Raw genomic sequence first — 6,000 nt, 5'->3', positions numbered from 1 at the left:
GTTGGAGGGACAGGCAGGTTGTATAGGCCCAGGTGAGGATTTGGGGCCTTTCCCCCAAGAGCGATGGGAAGTGACTGAAGGATGTTACGCAGGGAAAGGCTGGGTCAGGTTTGCACGGTTGTATTTCACGCTGGCTGCAGTAAAGGCGAGAAGACCAGTTAGGAGGCCACTGCCGTGGAGCGGGGGTGAGGGGAGGGGTCTCCACTGGGGGAGGGAGGGTGGGGATGGAGACCACGGAGAGGGACAAAATGAAAGACCATCATTGGGCGAGATGGTGAAGAACCCCGGATACACACAATAAGCGCAACCTTGATGGAGACCCTGCCCACGGTCAAGGTGACCCTGAAGAGCAAGTAATGACAGGTGAATCACACTGACACACCACTCTATTGTAAGGCCCAAAGAACTAAGGACCGTAAAAGCTATTCAAAGGCCTACTGTCACGTCAGGCTCCAGAATAGGAAAAGGAAGAGGTGACATTGGCTGGGAACCAACTTAAGGAACGGACTTGGGGACATGGGAAGGGGGTGAAGGTTGGGGAGCAGCAGGCCCCACCACGGAGATGGGCTTGTCCAGGGCATGATTACGGAAGCGTGAAGGGTGCTGCTGGCTTAAGTACAATGCGCTTTGAGGGAAACAGCCGGCAGGGCGATGGGCCTGGAATGGAAAGAGTCTTAGACGCCACATCAAGGAGATCGAATGCTATTTCATAGATTCGGGGAGCCTTTCAATCACAGCGCAATTATTGCAACATGAACTTTGTGCGAGTCAGGACCCTTCGGGAGCTCAGAGTCGGGTGGGAAGGCAGACGTGTAGACGCCGGCGGTGCAACTCTAGAGAGACGCACGGGGGCGGGGGCATAGACATTCGCTCCGGGGTGGGGCACCGGGAAGAGAGAGGCTTGGTGTGGACCTGGAAGAATGCAGGGGTGTTCTCCAGGTGGACCCCGAGAAGGAGAAGATAAGGGCAGGAGTGGAGAAGGGCACTGGAGGCCTCAGGGCGGCGGTGGGCGTAGGGGTGCGCCTGAGTGTGGGGGCGTGAGGAGGGCTGGGGCCAGGGAGGCAGTGGCCAGGGCCAGGCGTGGAGGACACGGCCTGATTTCTCCCCATCTTGTGACGTTTCTTCTGGAAGCGGTTGGGAGGGTGGTTTGGACAAGGTGCAGAAGCAAGGATCTGTTGCAGGGTTTTGAGCAACAGAATTAGGTGGATGATCACTGAAATACAGGTGGGCAGGGTCAGTAGGGCCCTGGGAGGTCACCTTCCCTGAATTTCCCATAGCACAGAAGCAGGGGAGGCATGCAAGTCAGCCGCAGGCGCGTCATCAGCGGGCTGTGAAGCGGAAGGTGAGAAGCCCCCCCACCCTCCCCCGCTGCCTGAGCAGGGGGGCGGCCCCGGGTGATGGTGGGCAGACACCAACGGCATCTCCTGGAGGGGCTGGCATTGCTGGCCTATGGTTCCCGAGGAGAGGACAGCCTAGGAGGAAGCGCAGGTTGGCAGGGAAGAGTGGGAGCTCCGTTCTGGGCATGCTGACTTTGAAGTACCTGCAAGACGTCCAGGTGGAGGTGAAGTTGGAGACTCCGGGAAGTTTTGGCTGTAGACAGAGACTGAGGAGTCATCCTCGGAGGGGTGGCATTCATAGCCATGGGAGTGGATGCACAGTGGAAAGAGAAGAGATAAGGGGATGGGATAAAACCCTCGGGGAAGGACACATAGGAGCCAGGAAGAGGCGTTGCAAAGGCAAGGAGTCCTGGGCATGCAGAAGGAAGACAGAAAAACTGAACCGTCATCCATCCTGCTCCTGTACACATGGGCTTTCGGCTGGGGGATGGCTGGCCAAACCCCAGTTGTCCCTCCTCCCCCATCAGCATTGCCCCCAGCACCCCATGCCACCCCTATGTGTCCCTTCTTCCCCTGCTCCGAATGCAAGGATAAAGGAAACCTTCAGAAAAAGCTCTAAAATGCCCAAGGATTACAAATACAGGGTGCCAGCCCCACTCCCCCAGCCCCCGGAGACTTTAATTTGCCCTGGAAATTTTGTCTGAGAAATAAAGTTGCATTCTGAATGCATTTCGGCAGCTCCACAATCAAGCACCTCATAATCACGGGCACGGCGTGGAGGTGGGGGCAGTGTGAGCCTGAGCACAGTGCTGCGAAGAGGCAGGGGTTCCTTTTGAGAGAGGATCCCGAGGAGAAAAGTACCCAGTAGGCTCTGCACCTGGGGGCATGCAAATGGGGACAATTCTGATGAGAAAAGGATGGGAAATCATTAGGCCTGCAGAGAAACACCTCAACCCGGAGCTAATGTGTCCTGAATGGCTCCTCATGGCAGCCTGAGAAGAAAGTGATGAGCATCTGGCTTGTGGCCCACTTGGACCTCCTGGCCCATCCATTCGCAGTGGGGAGGATCACAGTGCTCAGACCTGGAGCTGTTCCAAACACTCAGTCAGTCTCCAAGTAGACAGTGGGCCCTTGGGGAGGGGACAAGGATTTGAGTCCAGGGCTTTCTGCCACCAAAGGCTGTGCAGCTTTCAATACTACAAGGGAAGTAGGGAGTCCTTACACTGAGGCCAAGGAGAACAAGAATTAGCTGACCCACCCTGAGAGGTAAGACAGGACAGTGATGGGAGACACATGGAAACAGGGAAATACTGTTGACATTCCAAAATATTCGAATCTAAAGAGATTATATTTCCTGGAGATTCTTCTAAGAAGATTTAGGGATTTCTGGGAAAAAAAAGTGATATTATGGTGCTATCTCCTACAAACGGGCAATTTTTTTTTTTTTTTTTTTGTAGTGAGAAGCTTTAAGGTTATCAGATTCTTAGTTTTCTGTGACTCCTGGAAGATTGGCAGTTGCTGAGGTTCTGAGACCCAGAGAGAAGTTACTGATTCAGTGTTTCGGGGGGCTGCCCTTTCTCTTGGCTGGCCTAGCAGAGACGCAACACCTAGTCCCAGCGCGCACGAGCCCGTGGCCTGGCAGCATGACAGACACGCGGCACGCAACGCTGACCGCAGACGGCATGCACGTAGGGATTAAATGTGTTTTGGACACAGCATCTCAGTCGTGAGGATGGTAGCGAGAACCAGGCAGAACCCAAGAAGACTCCCTGGAGAAGGTGGGTTTGCACCTAGACTTCGAAGCATGGATAAGATTTGGGCAAATTTCCCATTTTTCTTAGAGCGCTATCATTCCACAAGGAGGGTGGAGGGCTGTCACCACCACACTACGATATAAGAAGTTCCAGTTCCCAGAAGATGTTAGCTTAATGAATAGATATTTTCTCTACATTGAGGTAGGGTATTTGGGGTTCATAAATTGGGTTCTTAAACTTGGGGCGCCGGCTCCCACTTATCTGCCGAGCGAGAGCTGTAGGTGACACGGAGAATGAACTAAGTGGAAATAAATGCTAATGGGGAGCCAGGAATGTGTTTTTCTTCAAAATATTTTATGTGCGATTATTTTCTTTCTGAGTCGCAGAGACCTGCGTATGTATCATACAGCCGTATTTCCTGCTAGAAAAATCGTTCCTGGTATGAGTGAAAGAATTAAATACGTCAATATTTCATGGCATTTCACAAAGAAACCCGAGACTTGCAGGCGCTCTGCTTCCTAAACCACTTTGAAAAGCAGCGGGATAGATTGGGGTGGGGGGGGGGAGGGAGAATGTTCTAGATTGAGGGAGGCAAAAGGGACAACTGTGTCATAGAGGCAGGAGGGAATGCAGCCTGGCGGGGCATCAGCCCAGGTGCCTGGGGACCTGTGTTAAACCTTAAGATGCCACATGCATGGTGACCTCTAGTGCCAGAGGCAGAGCGATTTGAGACCCACAGTGACTTACTCCTGACCCAGTGCCCCCCGACCCCCCCCCTCTGCCCAGATGCCTCCCCACCAGAAATCACAAACTGATGTGCATTGAGCAGAATTCACCCCCCCCCACGTCTAGTTTAGTCCACGCAGTGTTTCACATTTTGAATTATTTACCAATATTTTAAAATGAGATGATTTACATAAAAATCCAGATTTCTGGCTTCTCTTTAAAAATCGGAAGAGGAGACAGTGGTGATGAGCCTTCTCTCCCGTATGACAACAATAGGTACGGGGGAGAAGCAGGTACCCCGTTCAGCACAGCATGGACTCCCGGTCCTTGCTACTCAAAGTGTGGTCCACGGACCAACCGCAAGAGCATCATCACCTGGCAGCTTCAGAGATGCAGAATCCCTTTGGACTCTAGCCCAGAGCTACTAAACCAGAATCCGCATTCGAGCGGGCTGCCCAGTGGGTTTGTTTGCATAATGGAGATTGAGAAACACTGATGTGGTTCCCTGCGGCGTCTCAACCCAGCCTGCTTCGATTATTGAGCTCAGTGGCCTGGCGGGGGGACACATGGCATCCCTGCTCCAGGTCTAGTTCGCTCTTGCACAAGGTACCACCTAAGCCCCGCCCCCTGGGCCACCACCATGAACCTCAGGAGAGAAGAGACCAGCTTGAACCCACCTTCCCCCAAGGGGCGCTCAGGCCCACCTCTGTTCAGCTGGGGTCCCCACGACATCCCACGCCCCCTCGGTGTCCGTCATAGAGCCTCATCCCTTACTGTTCCGTTCATGCCCTAATCTCCCAATTTCCTATCCCTTCCCCCCTTTCTGTTGTGCCCTCTAGAGCTCGTGATCTATGGGCAGCAAACACCCCAGCAACTACGGCCCCTCCCTGGACAGAACCTTCACCTTCTTGTCCTAACTGAAGCCCATTCCACACGACAGTGTCACCTGCACCTCTCGAGTGAAGCTGTTTTTTCCCATTCTCCTGTAATTCAAGGCCAAAGTGGGGTAGCACCTCTCCCCTTTCTGCCCACCTGCTGCCTCCTAACCACACATCTCTCCCACTTCTTGAGTGTTGATGCACATACACGCGCGTGTGTACGAGCACACGTGCACACAGACACACATACACTGAGTTCCTTGGAAGTGAGTGGCATCAGGCTTCACCACCACCTAGATCTCCTCATTGCTTCCACCTTGGTCAGCCCCCCATCCACCTGTCTCATCGGGTCCTAACACTTCCATCATCATCCCACCGACTTCCAAATCTACAGGGAAGGTCCATCCAGGCATTGGCCTCGTGGTTTCTTGATCTCATTTCCTCCAACAATCTGTTTCCCCCCACCTCACCTCTCTGCTACCCATCTCCATGGTCATAACTTTGAAATTGTCCTTGCCAATGACTGCATCGCCTTTGCAAAATCCTGACTTTAAGTATGCACTCTGATGACACCTTCTTGTCCTAGCAGCCCACCCACTCCGCCGCACTTCTGTGGCTCATCAGGGCTTCTAAACTGACGGCCCTGGGCGTCCCACCCCCAGTACCCTCCCTGCCTTTCTTCGATCACATGCTTTGTCCTTGTCATCACTCTCTGCCAAACACCTTGAATTCCTTTGCCACCTCTACCTCTTCTTACCTCGCAGGGCAAGCCCAGAGCACAATTAGATCTGCTGCAAGTTGCCAGAGAAAAATACACATTCATATGTCTGCCTTTAAATTCATGGCCGGAAGTCTCAAACTGGCAATCCTACTGCACTCTCCTCATGGGTTCACTTGCCTGTTCTTTGAAATGACTGTTTTACACCTTTTATTCTCTACTCCAAACTCCTACATCCTTCCCCCAAAATACTCACGCACATACTCACAGACAACTGCCACAGTCCTTAGCAAATACTTGAATGCAATTTGATAGACACTCTCTCAGATTGCGCATACTGAAAAGATGCTTGTCTGAACCCATCTTCTCTGCCTTTCCTCTTGTTTCTATGGATGGAGTGTCCCTGATGTCTCTATGGATGGAGTGTCCCTGCTTCTTCAAAAGCCACCCCTCCCCTGGTGCTTGGCAGCCCATTCATCTTTCCTTCCCTAAGAGCTTGCTTCTGCAGTTCCACCTCCCATGCGCCAACGTCCTTGCTCCCTTCCTCTGCATCCTGTCCTTTGATATGCAAACACGTTCCCAAATCT

Source organism: Microcebus murinus, chromosome 18 (assembly GCF_040939455.1).
Source record: "Microcebus murinus isolate Inina chromosome 18, M.murinus_Inina_mat1.0, whole genome shotgun sequence".
Lineage (NCBI taxonomy): Eukaryota > Metazoa > Chordata > Mammalia > Primates > Cheirogaleidae > Microcebus > Microcebus murinus.
The sequence above is the reverse complement of the archived record's forward strand: the minus strand, read 5'-3'. Positions refer to the sequence as shown.